Source organism: Macaca nemestrina, chromosome 18, assembly GCF_043159975.1.
Source record: "Macaca nemestrina isolate mMacNem1 chromosome 18, mMacNem.hap1, whole genome shotgun sequence".
In the NCBI taxonomy this organism is placed as follows: domain Eukaryota; kingdom Metazoa; phylum Chordata; class Mammalia; order Primates; family Cercopithecidae; genus Macaca; species Macaca nemestrina.
In genome coordinates this window covers 58,535,255-58,554,483 of record NC_092142.1, presented here as the reverse complement: position 1 = coordinate 58,554,483, position 19,229 = coordinate 58,535,255, and the positions used below count along the sequence as shown (strand labels likewise).

General features: G+C 35.3%; 1 long non-coding RNA gene across 1 annotated transcript in view; it reads left to right on the top strand.

Annotated features, from left to right (window-relative positions):
- The first annotated feature begins 1,911 nt into the window (after positions 1-1,911).
- LOC139359891 (uncharacterized) overlaps positions 1,912-19,229 on the top strand; it is a 52,880-nt gene continuing 35,562 nt past the window's right edge. The window contains exons 1-2 of the long non-coding RNA XR_011616521.1: positions 1,912-2,233; positions 19,074-19,151. This is a non-coding gene — a long non-coding RNA (uncharacterized lncRNA). The remainder of the gene's footprint in view (positions 2,234-19,073; positions 19,152-19,229) is intronic.

Genomic DNA, 19,229 nt, shown 5'->3' with positions numbered 1-19,229 from the left:
AATGTATACATTACTATGTGTTTAATCTCATCATGCTAAATCTTATTTTAAAAAGCACATAAAGGAGGAATAGACCGCGTTATCTTCATTGTGGCTTGCATCCATAGGAAAGTTCAGAAGAAAACCACTTATCCATTCATTCAAATATTTAGTGAATGTGTTCCTACTAGCAGCTAAGAATGGGAAAAAGAAAGAACAGTTCCTGTCCTGAAATAGGTTTACATAAATGAAAAGGACAGGTATAAAAATGCAACATTGTGAATGTCTCTCATAATGGTTGAAAATGCTAGAGGAGCAGAGCGTTTCCACCTCTCAAGTTCAATAGCTAAGATCTTCGTGAAGATGAATTGCTTTGGAACCAACCAAATTTGAGGTGAACCTTTAATATGCTGTGGAGGTGGGATGACCATAACCATCTTTTAAAAAACAAAAATATGAACTCAGAAATATGACATACCCTCTCAAAATGGTAACTAGCTTTCAACTAGTAAATTTTCCCCTGCCAGTTGGAATTTATAAAAATATTTTAAAATTTGATTGATTATTTGTTATAAGCAATCCTCTCTCATTCTTGAGCCCCTGAAAAGAGAATATTAACATCGTTTTAGATTTCAAGTTTTGAAATAGCTATTAAGAACCTTTATATCTGAGTTGATTTCAGGATTTGTTTTGATAGCCGCAACAAATAATAAAATCAATGGTTAGTTCATAAATTATGTCTGTTAATGAAATCAATCAATGATAAGCTGATTAACCTTCTCCCTTTGAATCTATTGTTTTTTCATATATAAAATTCTTAGTGTGCCCTTTGGTATTTAAGATGGTCAATTAACTGTCTTATCTTCCAGCTGAATCAGTTTATAAATAAAATATTTTTGAGCATTTTTTAAAACGTGAATACAGTTCAAAGGTTTTTAGTTTAGTTTTATTGTTTGTTTTCTACAATTTATAGGTAATGCAACATAATATTTTGTCATTTTATCTACTTAAAATTTATTGGAATTACTCCTGTTTTACACTTAAAGATAATGAATTTTAGGTTAATTTTTTCCCAAGTTCCCACAGCTAGTAAAGAAAAACTGGAGGTAGAATTTATTGACAAGGAAATAACAGTTGAACTGGAAAATGAGAATTTTAAAATAGTTATAAAGGGAAAAATAAAATATTTTTGGCAGAGAACATCCTTTTAAACAAGGTCCTAAGATAGGAAATCTTAAAAGAATTATATTTTCAAGAAATTCCTATAAAACTATTATTTCAAAATGTTGATTGGGAAGAGGGCCATCAAATGTATGCTAACAGAATGTCACTTAGATTAGAATTGTAGCAATGACTGGAAGTGATATTAGGGCACAACAGGAAAAGAAAGGGAGGTATTTCATATTTTTATTGAGCTTCACCGTATATCCTGGTTTGTCCTACACAGTTCTGGCTTATGCCTGTTGTCCAGATGTAATTATTAGTAGCACCTGCTATGGTATGAAGGTGTCCCTATCAAAGTTCACATGTTGGAAACTTAATCCACAATGCAACAGTGTTGAGAGGTAAGACCTTTTAAGAGGAGATTAGGTCATGAGGGTTCTGTCCTCATGAATGAATCAATGCCATTATCAAGGGAGTAGGTTTGTTACCACTGGAGCAGTGTCCTTATAAGGATGAATTCAGCAACCTTCCCTCTCTTCCATGTGCATACTCTCTTGCCCTTTCACCTAGCTCCACCGGATAGCACAGCAAGAAGGTTTTTGCCAGACATAAGCCCCTGGACCTTGGACTTCCCAGCATCTAGAACTGTAAGAATCTCTATTCTTTATAAATTACCCAGTCTCAGGTATTCTGTTATAGCAGCACAAAAGGAATGAGGACAGCACCCCTTTCCTTTTCAAAAGCACCCCTGTTCAAATGATAATTATATAGTCATCCTAATTAATATACTAATAAAACATATGATAATGTTCACTATCCTGGAATCTGATGCGGATCTCACCAAACCACCATCTTTGTCTCTGACTTAGGAACTGATGTAGTTTGGTGTCAAAGACATCACTGCTTCATATGAATATTTAGAAGCTTGATGTGTAATAATGACTGCAAAACAACAAAATGACATGAAAAACTATGAAAACTTCTAAAAGAATGAGTTAAATACTTTCCACTGAACATGACTTGGACAGCTCCCTTCATCAGCTGGAATGAAAGGAAGATGTAGAATAATGTACAAATTTGACCCTTTTAGGTAAGCTAATCTTTAAAATCTTTAAAAGCTAATTTTTAAAAATATGTAGTGGGAATTATATTTTTAAAAGTAATTTGAGGATTTTTTTTTTATTTTGCTACTTTGTATATATGTTTGTGTGTGTGTATATGTGTGTGCATGTATATGTGTGTGTATTTTTATATAGAGAGACATATATAAAGAGAGAGCAAGAGTTAAAATTTAAGGACAAAAAATTCTGAATGGAAAGATCATGTCTTTCTTTTATTTTCTACATGTACATGTACATTATTGCTCTTTAAGAAAAAAAAAACATTGAATATATCAGAAATTTTGTTTTCTCCTCTTAGATGGACACACAATAAATAAGGCATCGCCTTCTAAACTTTCTCTCCCAAACATCCACCCTTGTACTCTCAGACTTCAAAACTGCACTCAAGGGACCTAGATGTAACCAATTCTTGATTTGCCTGATAGCACAACGATGTAACATCATCTTCTTACTACAATAAAAGTGAGAAGAGTTTAATGAGCATATCTGGAAACTAATGCATACTACACAGCCCTTTTTAAATATAAGACACTTTTATTTTGGTCAAAGTGTCATCAGTCATTTAAAACTGCCAAATCTATTCCATTTTAATTTGATCTTTGTTGTTTTTCGGAAAAAGTGAACATTTTGGAACTAATCATCTTGGTGGTTTAATTAGGGAACAATGAGTAAAAGCTTAGAATAAGAATTTCAAATCATCTAGGGCTACTTTTACAATCTTCACACACTCTCTTAAACTGTGTAATTTCAAACAAACTTATTCTTTTTGAATCTCAGTTACTCATCTATAAATTGGGTCCTGCCCACTTTCTTCCTAGACTATATTCTACGTTTTTTTCTATTCTCTCTCCTGGCTTGCCCTAATAAATCAAGTCTCTCTAGATTCTGCACCAGAAACAATTTATATTGAAATCTTTTATGTGCAGGAGAGCTCCTGATATTAACCAATTCACTTCCTAGATCTGGTGTATTACAATGGGCATGGCAGCTATGATATATGGAAAACCATGGCTTTAATGCATGTCTTTACCATTGGCTCTGAAATAAGTTACAATGTTCCAGTGATCTGCCTTTATTTCAAAGTTTCTTATTTTGGGATGTATGGAGGGGCTTCAAAACATCTGTGAATCTTTGGACGTGTTCTGAAAATTCTGTGGTCTGTGTTGAAAACATATGTTTCAGTACTTGAGAACTACTCTTTAAAATGAACGTGAACCATGAAAACTGCTTACACAACTGGGGATTTAGACAAGATTTTGAATATTGTCCAACCTGAATATAGATAGGATCTGATTTCTTTTCAAAGATGAAAGAGGAATAAGACTATTCAAATAAATACAGCATGCTGTAGATGGAGAACAGACTTGCAGATTGAACAGCAAGAGCTGCCCTTGTGCCTCAAACCTCCTGATTCCCACTTCACAAAGAAGAAAAATAGCACATTTCCACTCATTCTTTTTCACAGATATTTTCTCCTTTGCTAGGAATGCATAAATGAGTCAGTTAATGAAAATGGAAAATTTAGCCTTCCTGCTTTCTAGCACAATTCATGAAATCAGCAAGTGTACCTAAGAAATGGAATGTTCGTGACAATGATTAAAGGTGCTGTGTCCAACAGGTTCATAAAAGGATTTTTGTATCTGGAGAAAAAAAATATATTTCCTTCCTTGAAGCAGAGGGGCAAGAAGTACTTTTGTTTTAAAATATATCATGACATCTTCCTTGCTAGCTTCAGCACAGGACTTGTCACTTATAACCTTATTTTAAGCTAATTAAACTATCAGTCTTCTTTTGTTACTCTAAACAGAACACAGTCATTGTATTGTTTCTGGTCAGTTCTTAATGGGAAGAAGGTAAGGTCATTTATCTTTTCCAGAATCCCCTCAGCTATACCTAAACTACTTTTCTATAAATGTCTGAAGATTTTTAATTCAAATCTACATTTAGCAAAATGCATAGCAGCCTGTTTGACAGCAATTGGGACACACACCATGACAAGCTCTACAAAGAATTGTTGAGAGTCTTGCCATGAAAAGAGCAAGTGGCGTCTTGCTGTGTCTAACCCTTGGAAATTGAGATTTAATATTATTTGACATTCGAGCATTGAAACTCAACTCAGGCTTGTAAAAGTTGTTCTCGTTTAAATTCTTGGTTTTGCTTAAGAGTAGAAAATGTTTGAAATAAATTTAACCCAACCCTATGTAGGTCCCAAGTTTCATTACTATATGAATTTGCCAAATACATTGCTTAGGGTTCCCCTGACAAACAATTTCCATGTCCTCTTTTTTTTTTCATTTTCAGTCTGGAAGAAATGTAAATGTCTTAATCTCAAAGAATTTTATTTTGCAAATCACCAGGAAGTCAGTACCTTTTTCTCCCTATATGTCTTTGAGAGCACTATGTTAGGAACCCACATGGTAAAGAAGATGAAATGAGTAATAGTCATAGGAACTCAAGCATTTGTTACATAATGTTCAGAAAATTTAGACTTTCTCTCTCTTGCTGTCTCTCTTGTTCTCTCTCCCTCTTTCACACACACACAAGAAAATACATATACATTTAAACTATCGCTTTCTATATACAATCTTTACTCTCATTCCACAAAGAAGTGATAGATAGATAGATAGATAGATAGATAGATAGATAGATAGATATCTCCAACACAGGGCTTGTATCCAAAATATAAAATAAGCCCTTACCAATTAATACTGAAAAAGTCAGACATCCCAAATGAAAACTGGACCAAAACTTTACCACATGCTTTACAAAAGAATTACCAATATACATATGAAAAGTGTTCAATATCTATTTGTCATGAGGAAATGTAAATTAAAATCATAATGAAATACTACTTTACACCCATTATGATGGCTAATATTAAAAAAAAAGATGAAAAAGATGACATATTGGCAAGGACGTAGAGCAACCGGAACTTTTATACTACTGGTGGCAACATAAATTTGGAAAAATATTTGGTGATAACTACTGTGTTGAATATATACATATGACCCAGTAAGTCCACTCCTAAATATAAACTCAACAAAAATGTGCAAATATGTTCATCAAAATAGGTACTAGAATATTCAGAAAAATACTGCAAAACTGTAAAAACTGGAAAAACCCAAATATTCATTAGCAGAAGTACTAATAAATAAACTGTAATCTATTTGCATGATTAAATAAAACATGAAGAACAACCATATGCAAAAAAAAGAAAGATCAAGATACCACTTACATAAAGTACAAAAACAAGCAATGCTAATCTATACTGACTGAAGTTGAGAAGTCAGGATAGTGGTTATGCTTGGGTCGGGGCAAAGAATTCATGATTGTAAGGGATCATGGGCAGGTGGAGGGGAGAAGAGAGTGCTCATAGCGTCCTGGTAACATTGTTTTTTTAAAAATCTTGGGGTCAAATACATAGGTGTGTTTAGTTTGTGCAACTTCAGTGAGCTGTATGTTTATAATACATACATTTTTGTATGTATATTATACTAACTTTGTACTTACGGTTTATAAGTTAAAAAATAATCATTCTTGGCTTGGCTTAAATAAAACATTCAAATACTAATTTAGATGTTTGGCTGGGAATTTATTTCTACTTTATGAAGTTAAAATCAAAGCCCTTGTACCAAAGAATTTTGCAATCAAGGGAAGAAGCCTAGCCAAACACTTGCTCCCTTATTCTGAATAATTTTAGGCAGGCTCTCATGGTTCTACTAACACTAATATTAATAACAATTTAGTTTATTGCAAAATTTGCAGTATGCATTCTTTATTATAGTCAATTAGGTCCAATGGTCAGGAAATGCTGGCATCTGAACTATTGGAAATGTTGCAAACTTTATTAAAGTGGGACTTTTGGCATCAGAAAACAAAACTCGTTTTAATCCTACTGGATAGGGAAATGTTTAAAGTATTCTCGGTGTGAACTAGCACATGAAAAGGTTGCTCACTTTCACCACTTCTATTTAACATACTACTGGGAGTCTCAACCAGAGCAATCAGGCAAGAAAAAGAAATAAAGGGTGTCCAAATTGGAAAAGAGAAAGTCAAACTTTTGCTCTTCACTGATAATATGATCGTATACATTGAAAACCCTAAAGACTCATTCACAAGGGTCCTAGATTTAACAAACAAATTCAGTAAAGTGTCAGGTCACAAAATCGATGTACAAAAATCAGCAGCATGGCTATAGGGCAACAACAACCAAGATGAGAATTAAATCAACAACTCAATCCCTTTTATAACAGCTGCAAAAAAAAAAAAAAAAAGAAAAGAAAAAGCCTAGAAATATACTTAACCAAGGAGGTAAACAAAACAAAAACTCTTCAAAGAAAACTATAAAATATTGCGGAAAGAAATCACAGATGACACTAATAAATGGAAACACATCCCATAGCATTGATGGAAAGAATCAATATTGTAAAAATGACCATACTGCCCAAAGCAATCTACAGATTCAATGCAATTAGAATTAAAGTACCATGATTATTTTTCACAGTAGTAGAGAAAACAATCCTAAAATTCATATAGAACCAAAAAAAGAACCTGCATAGCCAAAGTAAGACTAAGCAAAAAGAACACATCTGGAGGCATCACATTACCAGATTTCAAATTATACCACAAGACTGTAATTACCAAAGCAGTATGCTACTAGTATAAAAATAAACACTTAGACCAATGGAATGCAATAGAGAATCCAGAAATAAAGCCAAATACTTACAGCCAACTGATCTTCAACAAAGCATACGAAAAACATAAATTGGAGAAAGAACACCCTATTCAATAAATGGTGCTGGGAAAACTGGCGAGCCACATGTAGAAGAGTGGAACTGGGTCCCCATCTCTCACCACATACAGAAATCAACTCAAGATGGATCAAAAACTTAAATAAATCTAAGACCTGAAACCATACAAATTCTGAAGATAACATTGGAAAAACTCTTCTGAAAATTGCCTTAGGCAAAAAAATCCATGACAAGACCATCAAAGCAAATGCAACAAAAACAAAAATAAATAAATGAAACCTAATTGAACTAAAAAGTTTCTGAACAGCAAAAGAAATCAGCAACATCAACAGACAACCCACAAAATGGGAAAAAATATTCACAAACTATGCATCTGGCAAAGGACTAGTATCCAGAATCCACAAGGAATTCAAACAAATCTGCAATAAAAAAACAAATAATCCTTTCAGAAAGTGGGCAAAGAACATGAATACACATTTCTCAAAAGAAGATATACAAACATATGAAAAAATGTTCAAGATCACTAATAATCAGGAAAAAGCAAATTAAAACCACAATGAGATACCACCTTATTCCTGCAAAAATGGGTATTATTAAGAAGTCAAAAAACAATAGATGATGGCATGGATGTGGTGAAAAGGAAACACTTTTACACTGTTGGTGGGAATGTAAATTAGTACAACCACTGTGGAAAACAGTATGGCAATTTCTTAAAGAACTAAAAGTAGATCCACCACTCAATCCAGCAATCCCACAACTGAGTATTTACCTAAAGGAAAAGACATCATTGTATGAAAAAGACATATGCACATGCATGTTTATAGCAGCACAATTCACAACTGCAAGTATATGGAACCCATCTAAGTGCCCATTGACCAATGGGTAGTTTTTTTTTAAATGTGGTATATAAACACCATGGAATACTACTTGGCCATAAAAAGGAATGAAATAATATATGTTGCAGCCACTTGGATGGAGGTGGAGGCCATTATTCTAAGTTGTAATGGATAAAATTAAATGTCAACATGTCAACTTGATTGAATTGATGGATGTAAGGTGTTGTTTCTGGGTTTGTCTGTGAGGGTATTACCAGAGGAGATTAACATTTGAATCAGTGGACTATGAGAAGACCTACTGTCAATCTCAGTGGGCACCACTCAATTGGCTGCCAGCAGGGCTAGTAAAAGCAGGTGGAAGAGGGTGGAATAAGCTGGCTTGCTGAGTCTTCCAGCTTTCATCTTTCTCCCATGCTGGATGCTTCCTGCCCTTGAACATCAGAGTCCAGGTTCTTCGGCCTTTGGACTCTTCAGTGGTGTGCTAGGGGTTCTCGGGCCTTCGGCCACAGACTGAATGCTGCACTGTTGGCTTCCCTACTTTTGAGGTTTTGGGACTCAGACTAAGCCACTACTGACTTCCTTGCTCCTCAGCTTGCAGACAGCCTATCATGGGACTTCACCATGTGTTCATGTGAGTAAATTATCCTTTATAAACTCCCTTTCATATGTTAATATATCCTATTCGTTTTGTCCCTCTGGAGAGCCCTGACTAATGTGTAAATGAAGTAACTCAGGAATGGAAAACCAAATAGAGTATATTCTTACTTATAAGTGGGAGCTAAACCATGAGGATGCTAAAACTTACAATGATATAGTGGAATCTGGGGATCTGGGAGCGGAGGCTGGAAGGTGGATGAGAAATGAAAGACAACATATTGGGTACAGTGTACACTGCTCGAGTAATGGGTGCACTAAAATCTTAGAACTAGAAAAGGTGAAGCAAAGGTAAAAATAAATTAATAATATAATAATAATAATAGAAGAATTCACCGGTAAAAAACTCATCCGCATAACCAAAAAACACCTGTAACCCAAAAACTATTGAAATAAACATAATTTTTGAAAAAAAAGACCCATTTTAAATTCTGGCTCTGCCAAGAGCTCACATTAGGATATTGTGCAAACTCACTCAACCACTCTGAGCTTCAGTGCTTCCATCTGTAAAATGAGAATAATAATCCACCTACGTGGTATGTGAAGGTTAGATGAGATAAATTATGGAATAGGCTTAGCCCAGGACATGGCTCTTACTTAAGCACTCCAAAAGGATAGATGGTTTTAGTTATTACATATATATGATGTATATTCCACTAAAATTATTATGTATTATCCTAATTCCTCTTAAACCTGAGTTTCAACCATCTTTCAAAATGGGGAAAATAGTAATCACACACGTGCACACACACGCAAAAAATGTAGACACTCATTTATTATTCAACAAATTTTACTGAACATCTACTATGTTTGAGCACTGTTCTGGAGTCTACAGATAGAGCTGTGAATCAAAGAGCTGTAATTCTGTTAACATACAGCAGCATTAAATCTGATTATGTATGCATTAAGTTGTGCATAAAATTGTGATAAAACCTGATTGTGTATGCATAAAAATGTATGCAGCATAATATGAAGCATACTTTATGTAACAAAAGCAACCACTGAGAAAACACTAGACTGAATACTAGACCAGCCCATTTCAACAATCAGAACTACACTTACAAACACTCGCACCCCTCAGTGGACCTAGGACTCAGTCAGACCCTAAAATGGCATTTGTATGTAAGGATTAAAGTCTGTTAGTTGTACTGCTTTATACATACATATAAACACATATATAAATACATATACATATACATGTACAAGTTCTGTAATATATGCTCTGTAACACATGTGTTCATATATGTATGTGCACATACAGAGCTATAATTTGCTATATATACTGTATAGATGCACCACATGCACAGTACCTGGAACATGGTGGACATTTGTTAAATATTTTTAAGTAAATGTAACATATTTTTGCTGCAAAAACAATTTGGTGATACCTTAATTAATATCCAGTATGCATCAGCACTTTCCTTTGTGAGAAAATCAATTCAATCTTAATAACTTCTGAGGTAGCTTCCAAACTTGGCATCAGGTTTTAAGATGCTTTCCAACTGAGAAGTAAGTTTAAATGTATAAATGTTGGTTGAAGAGTCTGATATTTTCATACAACAAAGTTATTTGCATTTTAACTCTATCTTGCCTGGATAAGTTCCACTAAGTTGAAGATAGATGTTGGGGGGAAAAGAGACCTCTCCTAAGATTTTGCTGAGACGTGAAAAGCAGAATAAACCATGACACTCAACTGAAGAATTAACCAAGGCACAATTTAGCATGCACCTATTCTGATTTTACATTATCCTCTACTGACAAAACAATGTACAGATACTGAAGAGCTTTTTTAATGTTTTACAACAGATTTTTTTTTCAAATGCTTACAATTCCATCTAAATTCTGTAATCTGTTGTAGGCTTCAAAACAACATGTCCAGTATCATGTCCCTACACTAATATCACAAGCAGAGCATATTAACCACATCACAAAACTGTAATGAAAAAAGACTATGATCACTTTCAGTCAGCACAAATATTTTAAATAATGCATAGCAAAGGTGTTATACGAAATCCATTATTCATGGCTTTTCTCATACATATATTTGAAAATGGAATGGTACTTGGTTGCCCTGGGAATTTTTGTCATGGTATGTAATGTAGTTCATAACTTTCTACTCTGCCACACTTTTTCTGCCTAAAAAGAATTCTCTAACTGGATTGTTAGTCATTTATACTTACCTTTTGCCTACCTGGCAGATGATATGTTCCCTTTAACTATTTTTCTTCCCCATTTCAGCTGTTTGACTGCCTTTGGCTCTCTCTTTTACATGTATACACATCCTTTCACTTATAGGCTGATTTTCTATGTTGAACATAGGGTGTACGCTCTTACTGTATAAGACGTGTGATTACTCAATCAAGGATTGTTCAAAAACACTTTTATGGTGTGCTATATATTAAACGGGGAAAAACAACTTTTTGAAATCTCTAATTAAAAACAATAATGAAAAAGTGTGACTAGTGCCAAAATTTCAATTTGATCCCGACTTGAGGTATTTTTCTTTTCATGTATATCGATAGTAAATATATATATATATAAAAAATATACATAAACATATATTGGATAACATAAGAATATCTGGATAAATTCTAAGGCGACATCATTTCCATGGTAGTGATTCATTTAGGATCAAACTCATTACTTAATGTCACAATTTCCATATAAATGCTCTCAGATTGTACTTAAAAGGAAAAGTAAATGTAGAGTAAATTAAAATTTCAATGGATAAGTTCAAAGCAAAAAACTCATTTTAAATGGTTTTAAATGGTCAAAATGATGTAGCGATTGATTGAATTAATTTATTAAAGTTCTCTTAAAAATTTTTTTGCAAGGAACTCTGCTGAGTGTCACTGAGAATTAAAAGATGAACAGGATATGGAATAATCTTTGGAGGAAGACATGTACACAGGTTGTGGACATAAAATATAATGTGATAATGCAATAATGAACATAATTCTTTATGTCAAAAGGCAGAGATTAAGGATAACAGAGTGACCTTCATAAGGGAGGCTGGCTTTTATGCTGGGTTTCTAAGGATGAATGGAATGTCACTGGTGGAGAGGAGAGACAATGCGTTGAGGCAAAAAAAATTAAAAAGACAGAATAAGCAAACACATGGTAGTGAATACTGTGGAGGGATCTACTGGAACTATATAAATAAGACTACAGTTTGCTATAGGTAAGAGTAGCAAGTGTGGATAGGGACAGAGAATGGAAGACCTTAAATTCCAAATTGTATGTTTTAGCCATTATTAATAAACCCTGTAGAGACACTGAAGGTTTTAAAACCAGGAAGCAACATGCTTAAAATGGTACTTTGATGGATACATTCAGGGAAAAGACAAGTTAGGGGGAAACATCCAAGTTCTAGGTCACACGTTGTCTGAATAAGGCAAGTGGTAATTGGGATAAAAAGAAGAGAGGTGTACAATTATTGGGAGTAAAACATATTGCCACAGTATCCTAAGTAAAAAGTCATGGCCACTGATTTGTTACGTACTTTTTTTAGAAGTAGATTCAGCCACATTGATTACCCAAGTCATGCAGGCAACTGCATCCACTGTTTTCTCGTTCTTTCAGAATTACTCACAGAAAATTCCAAGAATAAGTACTTTAAATTCTGTACTTCTTTAGTGTTACTTTTCAGTACATTGAAAATATCATACTTCTGGAGAAGGCTCAGCGTGTGAGACTTAACCAGCTGCCTGCTGACGGATCCCTATGGAGGCCCTTTATATGAATCCCTTGGTTTCAAGACTAGTCTATAAAAAAGAACTAAGGTATTTGGGGAGCTACACTGACAAATGTATGTATACAGACATAATAGAGATCACTTAGAATCTAGAGAGGTTAAGTTGGAGTTATTTTCCAAATAGTGGCCTTTCAGGTATGAGCATGCATTGGAAATTCTAAGAGATCTGGGGCTTATGCCATGGAAAATGTCATCCTCCTATTCTCCACTGCCAGTCCCGCAAATAAAGAGAGGCCCACTGATGACAAAGCAGCAGATCTGTAAGGAACTTTTGACTTTTAGACCATCTCACCCTTTCTTTTCAGATTCAAATCCTGAAATTTAGAAATGTGAAGTGATTTACAAAACTGTCCACAGCTACTTAGTGCCAGAGACGGGAGCAGAATCCAGTATTCTTGATCCCATTCCAAATTACTTCAATGGAACACATTCGCATTTATTTTTCTAAGGACTTTTTGTATCAGATATATTGACACAAAACGTAGGTTTATTCATTATTTTTTTGTCTTTGGTATACTCTGGAATCTGACCTCCAAAATGCAGAAATCTATATTCTGCCCCAAAGATAGTATACTCATTGTTTTGATGACTTCCTTAGAAAGTGTGTTTCTATGGTGCTGAATTTGATGATGCCAGGACTCAACGATTTCATGGAAAGATTCTTCCCTCTAAATTAGTGTTTTAAAGTTTGGTCACAATTTGCCATTCTGAGGAATCCTTTTGATACTTGGACTGATAAATCATATTGCATTCATTTTGGAGCTAAATGAAAAAACAATGCAAACATTTGAGCAAATACAAAAGGAGTTATTCTTTTGAAAAAGTAGCACTAAGTATATATTCCAGGTGCTTTGAAACAGGAATAAATTTCACGACCATAGATATTGCATGGAACCATGACCAATAAAAAGAGCATAATGAAAAAGTAATGCTTACAAAGATTTTTCTCCTGATGCAAAAGTCAAAACTCAATTTTGCCAAATGGCTGTGTAGTTGCTACTTTAGATTACTAGAAAATAATGAATAGGCCTTTGCCTTTTTTTTTTTTATTTTCTCGCAATTCGTTTTAGTTTTCATGACAGTCCTTTTTGTATTTTCCCTTATATACCCAGTTTTATGTTAGGCTTTCAGTGGAGGAATGGGGCTGTCCACAAACTTATTACTGAGGATAGCTATCCTTTATCTGGAAAAGTCTTTATCTTTCACCCAGTTTATGTGTATTTTGGAGTGGAATGAAAATGCTGAAGGATCTTGATAAGGAATTATTATTAAACAAGCCCAAAGGTTGTGCAAATAAATCCTAAAGATCAATGCAATGACAGATGCAAGATTTTCAGTATTTTATACAAATGATCTGCTAAAGGATTAATAAATCCCAATAGAATATCAGAATCTTGTTTTTTGTAAGGTCCTAAATGATTTGTGTCTGGATAGAACATCAAACCAGCCACAGCATTCCCTTAAACCTTAAACTAAAGCCTGATCCAGAGTAAGGCTTTAACTTTCTTCAGTTCTACAAAGGCTGGGAGAGGTTAGGAAACTTCAGAGAAAAAGTTTAAAGTTAGCAGAGGTTGGTTCAGAGGTTTAAGGCAAGAAGTTGTCTCCATAACATAAAAGTGCAAGAAGAAGCAACGAGTGCTAATGTAGAAGCTGCGGCAGGTTAACCAGAAAACATAGCTAAGATAATTGATGAAAATGGTTACACGAAACAAAAAGTTTTCATTGTAGATGAAACAGCTTTATATTAAAAGAAAATTTCATCTAAAGACTTTCGTAGCTAGAGAGGAGAAGTCAATGCCTGGTTTCAAAGCTTCAAAGGACAGGCCGACTCTCTTGTATAAGGGGGTAATGCACCTGATGACGTTAAGTTGAAGCCAATGATCATATACCATTCCACAAATCATATAGCTCTTAAGAACTATGCTAATTCTAATCCAACTGTGTTCTTGACATAAAACAACAAATCCTAGATGACAGCACATCTGTTTACAACATGGTTTACCAAATATTGTAAGCCCACTGTTTAGACCTTGTTTAGACCTACTGTTAAGAAAAAAAAAAATCCTTTCAAAATATTACAGCTCATTGAGAATGCACCTGGTCACCCAAGAATTCTGATGGAGATGTGCAAAAATATTAATGTTATTTTCATGCCTGCCAACACAACATCCATTCAGCAGCCCATAAATCAACAAATAATTTCAACTTTCAAGTCTTATTACTTAGGAAATACATTTCATAAGATGATAGCTGCCAAAGATCATGATTCTTCTGATGGATCTGGGCAAAGTACATTGAAAACCTTCTGGAAAGGATTCACCCTTCTAGATGCCATTAAGAACTTGTGCCTCATAATTAATAGCCTACCAACCAAAAAAACTCCAGGACCAGATGGATTCACAGCCTAATTCTACCAGAGGTACAAGAAACTATTCCAATCAATAGAAAAAGAGGGAATCCTCCCTAACTCATTTTATGAGGCCAACATCATCCTGATACCAAAGCCTGACAGAGACACAACAAAAAAAGAGAATTTTAGACTAATATCCCTGATAAACATCGATGCAAAAATCCTCAATAAAATACTGGCAAACTGAGTCCAGCAGCACATCAAAAAGCTTATCCACCATGATCAAGTGAGCTTCATCCCGGGGATGCAAGGCTGGTTCAACATACGCAAATCAATAAATGTAATTGAGCATATAGACAGAACCAAAGACAAAAACCACATGATTATCTCAATAGATGCAGAAAAAGCCTTTGACAAAATTCAAGAGCCCTTCATGCTAAAAACTCTCAATAAATTCGGTATTGATGGAACGTATCTCAAAATAATAAAAGCTATTTATGACAAACCCACAGCCAATATCATACTGAATGGGCAAAAACTGGAAGCATTCCCTTTGAAAACTGCCAGAAGACAGGGATGCCCTCTCAAACCACTCCTATTCAACACAGTGTTGGAAGCTCTGGCCAGGGCAATCAGGCAGGAGAAAGAAATAAAGGGTATTCAGTTAGGAAAAGAGGAAGTCAAACTATCTCTGTCTGCAGATGACATGATTGTATATTTAGAAAACCCCATCGTTTCAGCCTAAAATCTCCTTAAGCTGATAAGCAACTTCAGCAAAGTCTCAGGATACAAAATCAATGTGCAAAAATCACAAGCATTCTTATACACCAATAACAGACAAATACAAACAGAGAGCCAAATCATGAGTGAAGTCCCATTCACAATTGCTTCAAAGAGAATAAAATACCTAGGAATCCAACTTACAAGGGATGTAAAGGACCTCTTCAAGGAGAACTACAAACCACTGCTCAGTGAAATAAAAGAGGACACAAACAAATGGAAGAACATGCCATGCTCATGGATAGGAAGAATCAATATTGTGGAAATGGCCATACTGCCCAAGGTAATTTATAGATTCAATGCCATCCCCATTAAGCTACCAATGACTTTCTTCACAGAATTGGAAAAAACTAAAGTTCATATGGAACCAAAAAAGAGCCCTCATTGCCAAGTCATTCCTAAGCCAAAAGAACAAAGCTGAAGGCATTACACTACCTGACTTCAAACTATACTACAAGGCTACAGTAACCAAAACAGCACAGTACTGGTATCAAAACAGAGATATAGACCCATGGAACAGAACAGAACCCTCAGAAATAATACCACACATCTACAACCATCTGATCTTTGACAAACCTGACAAAAACAAGAAATAGGGAAGGGATTCCCTATTTAATAAATGGTGCTGGGAAAACTGGCTAGCCATATGTAGAAAGCTGAAACTGGATCCCTTCCTTACACCTTATACAAAAATTAATTCAAGATGGATTAGAGACTTAAATGTTAGACCTAAAACCATAAAAACCCTAGAAGAAAACCTAGGTAATACTATTCAGGATGTAGGCATGGGCAAGGACTTCATGTCTAAAACACCAAAAACAATGGCAACAAAAGCCAAAATTGACAGATGGGATCTAATTAAACTAAAGAGCTTCTGCACAGCAAAAGAAACTACCATCAGAGTGAACAGGCAACCTACAGAATGGGAGAAAATTTTTGCAATCTACTCATCTGACAAAGGGCTAATATACAGAACCTACAAAGAACTCAAACAAATTTACAAGAAAAAAAACAACCCCATCAAAAAGTGGGCAAAGTATATGAACAGACACTTCTCAAAAGAAGACATTTATGCAGCCAACAGACACGTGAAAAAATGCTCATCATCACTAGCCATCAGAGAAATGCAAATCAAAACCACAGTGAGATACCATCTCACACCAGTTAGTATGGTGATCATTAAAAAGTCAGGAAACAACAGGTACTAGAGAGGATGTAGAGAAATAGGAACACTTTTACACTGTTGGTGGGACTGTAAACTAGTTCAACCATTGTGGAAAACAGTGTGGCGATTCCTCAAGGATCTAGAACTAGAAATACCATTTGACCCAGCCATCCCATTACTGGGTATATACCCAAAGGATTATAAATCATGCTGCTATAAAGACACATGCACACGTATGTTTATTGCGGCACTATTCACAATAGCAAAGACTTGGAACCACCCCAAATGTCTATCAATGACAGATTGGATTAAGACAATGTGGCACATATACACCATAGAATACTATGCAGCCATAAGAAAGGATGAGTTCATGTCCTTTGACATGGATGCAGCTGGAAACCATCATTCTGAGCAAATTATTGCAAGAACAGAAAACCAAACACCGCATGTTCTCACTCATAGGTGGGAACTGAACAATGAGAGCACTTGGACACAGGAAGGGGAACATCATACACCAGGGCCTGTTGTGGGGTACGGGGAGGGGGAAGGGATAGCATTAGGAGATATACCTAATGTAAATGACGAGTTAATGGGCGCAGCACACCAACATGGCCCATGTATACATATGTAACAAGCCTGCACGTTATGCACATGTACCCTAGAACTTAAAGTATAATAATTAAACAAAAAAGAACTTGTGCCTCATGAGAAGAGGTCAAAATATCAATATTAATGGGAATTTGGAAGAGGTTGATTCCAGTCCTCATGGATGAGTTCGAGGGGTTCAAAACTTTAGTAGGGGAAATAATTACAGATGTGGTGGAAATGCCAAGAGAACTGGAATTAAAAGTGGAGCCTGAAAATGTAACTTAATTGCTGCAATCTCATGATTAAACTTGAAAGGTTGAGGAGTTGCTTCTCATGGATGAATTTAAAAAGTTGTTTCTTGAGATGGAATCTACTCCTGGTGAAGATGCTGTGAACATTATGGAAATCTGACAATGAAGGATTTAGAATATTATATAACCTTAGTTGAGAAAGTAGTGGGAGGGTTTGAGAGAAATGACTCCAATTTTGAAGGAATTTCTACCATGGGTAAAAATGCTATCAAACAGCATGGCATGCTATAGAGAAATCTTTCATGAAAAGAAAACCTAATCAATACAGCAAACTTTATTGTTGTCTTAAGAAATTGCCACAGCCACATCAGCCCTCAGCAACCACTGTCCTGATCAGTCAACAGCCGTCAGCCACCACCTTGATCAGTCAACAGCCAACAATACCAAGGCAAGACTCTCCACCACCAAAAGATTATGACTCACTGAAGCTCAGATAATCATTAGCATTTTTAGAAATAAAATATTTGTTGATTATGGTATCTACATTGTTTTTATTGACATAATGCTATTGCATACTTTATAGGCTACAGTATAGTGTAAACATAACTTTTATATGCACTGGGAACAAAAAATTTGTGACTCACTTTATTGCAGTGACCTGGCACCCAAACTCCAAGATGTGCCTTGGATATGCCTCTGTACTTACACTCATTAATTTACCTATTTTCTATAAGAAAGATCAATAGTTGTGTTAATTTAGAAATTGGGAAAAAATTTCTAACTATGAAAGTAGACTCGGCTGGGCGTGGTGGCTCACGTCTATAATCCCAGCACTTTGGGAGGCTGAGGCGGGCAGATCACTTGAGACCAGGAGTTCAAGACCAGCCTGGCCAACATGGCGAAACCCTGTCTCTACTGAAAATACAAAAATTAGCCTGGCACAGTGGCAGGTGTCTGTTATCCCAGCTACTTGCTACTCAGGAGGCTTGAACCCTGGAGGCGGAAGTTGCAGTGAGCCGAGATCACGCCACTGCACTTCAGTCTGGGCAAAAGAACAAGACTCCACCTCAAAAACAGAATGTAGACTCCAGGATTTACTCTCAGTACAGAGTAATTTATATTTCAGGAAAAAAGGAGTAGGTAATAATATTTTTAAAATCAGTAGAATTTCAACTTTAATTCTACCTGTATTCTCATACTTACTGAATTGTTAGTCGTCTTTAACTGAGAAAAAGTTTTGCTGTCAAGCCAAATAAATGTTAGCCTTATTTGAGATAAGAAGATTGTTAAGTCTGCCCAATAAAGAGTTAAATATTTGTGGCAGATCTCTTCTTCTGAGATCCCTTTTGTGTAAAGATTTAAAGGTTCTCTGAGTTAGAGTAATAGCCTCTGATTTCCTCTCCATCTCTTTTACTGTTTCCCTTTCAAATCTTTGATGCAAGCAAAATAAAAGAAAATGACAGGCTTTCAAGCTTTTGTCTTACGACTTACACGCACAAGTTCTACATTTCAAAATTTTTAAATGATCTTATGTATCTCAGTGCCATGAAATTTCAAACCTGAGTCTCTGTCTTTCAGAATGTAAGGTCAGTCTTGCTTTTGCTCATCATTTTCCTTTATGTCATTTTTAACCACATTGATACCTGGTTACGGTGTGCTCTTTCAATCTCTTTACTCTAGCTCCTTCCAGTGGTAAATCACAGATGTGCTACAGACAGCAGAGATCTGGGATTCTTTTCATATTACAGGAGTGCAATGGTGAGTAAAGATTTTCCCTGTACTTTACCAGTTTCTCTTGCTTCCTATTTAAAATTGAAGGTGAGGTTCTAATGGAGC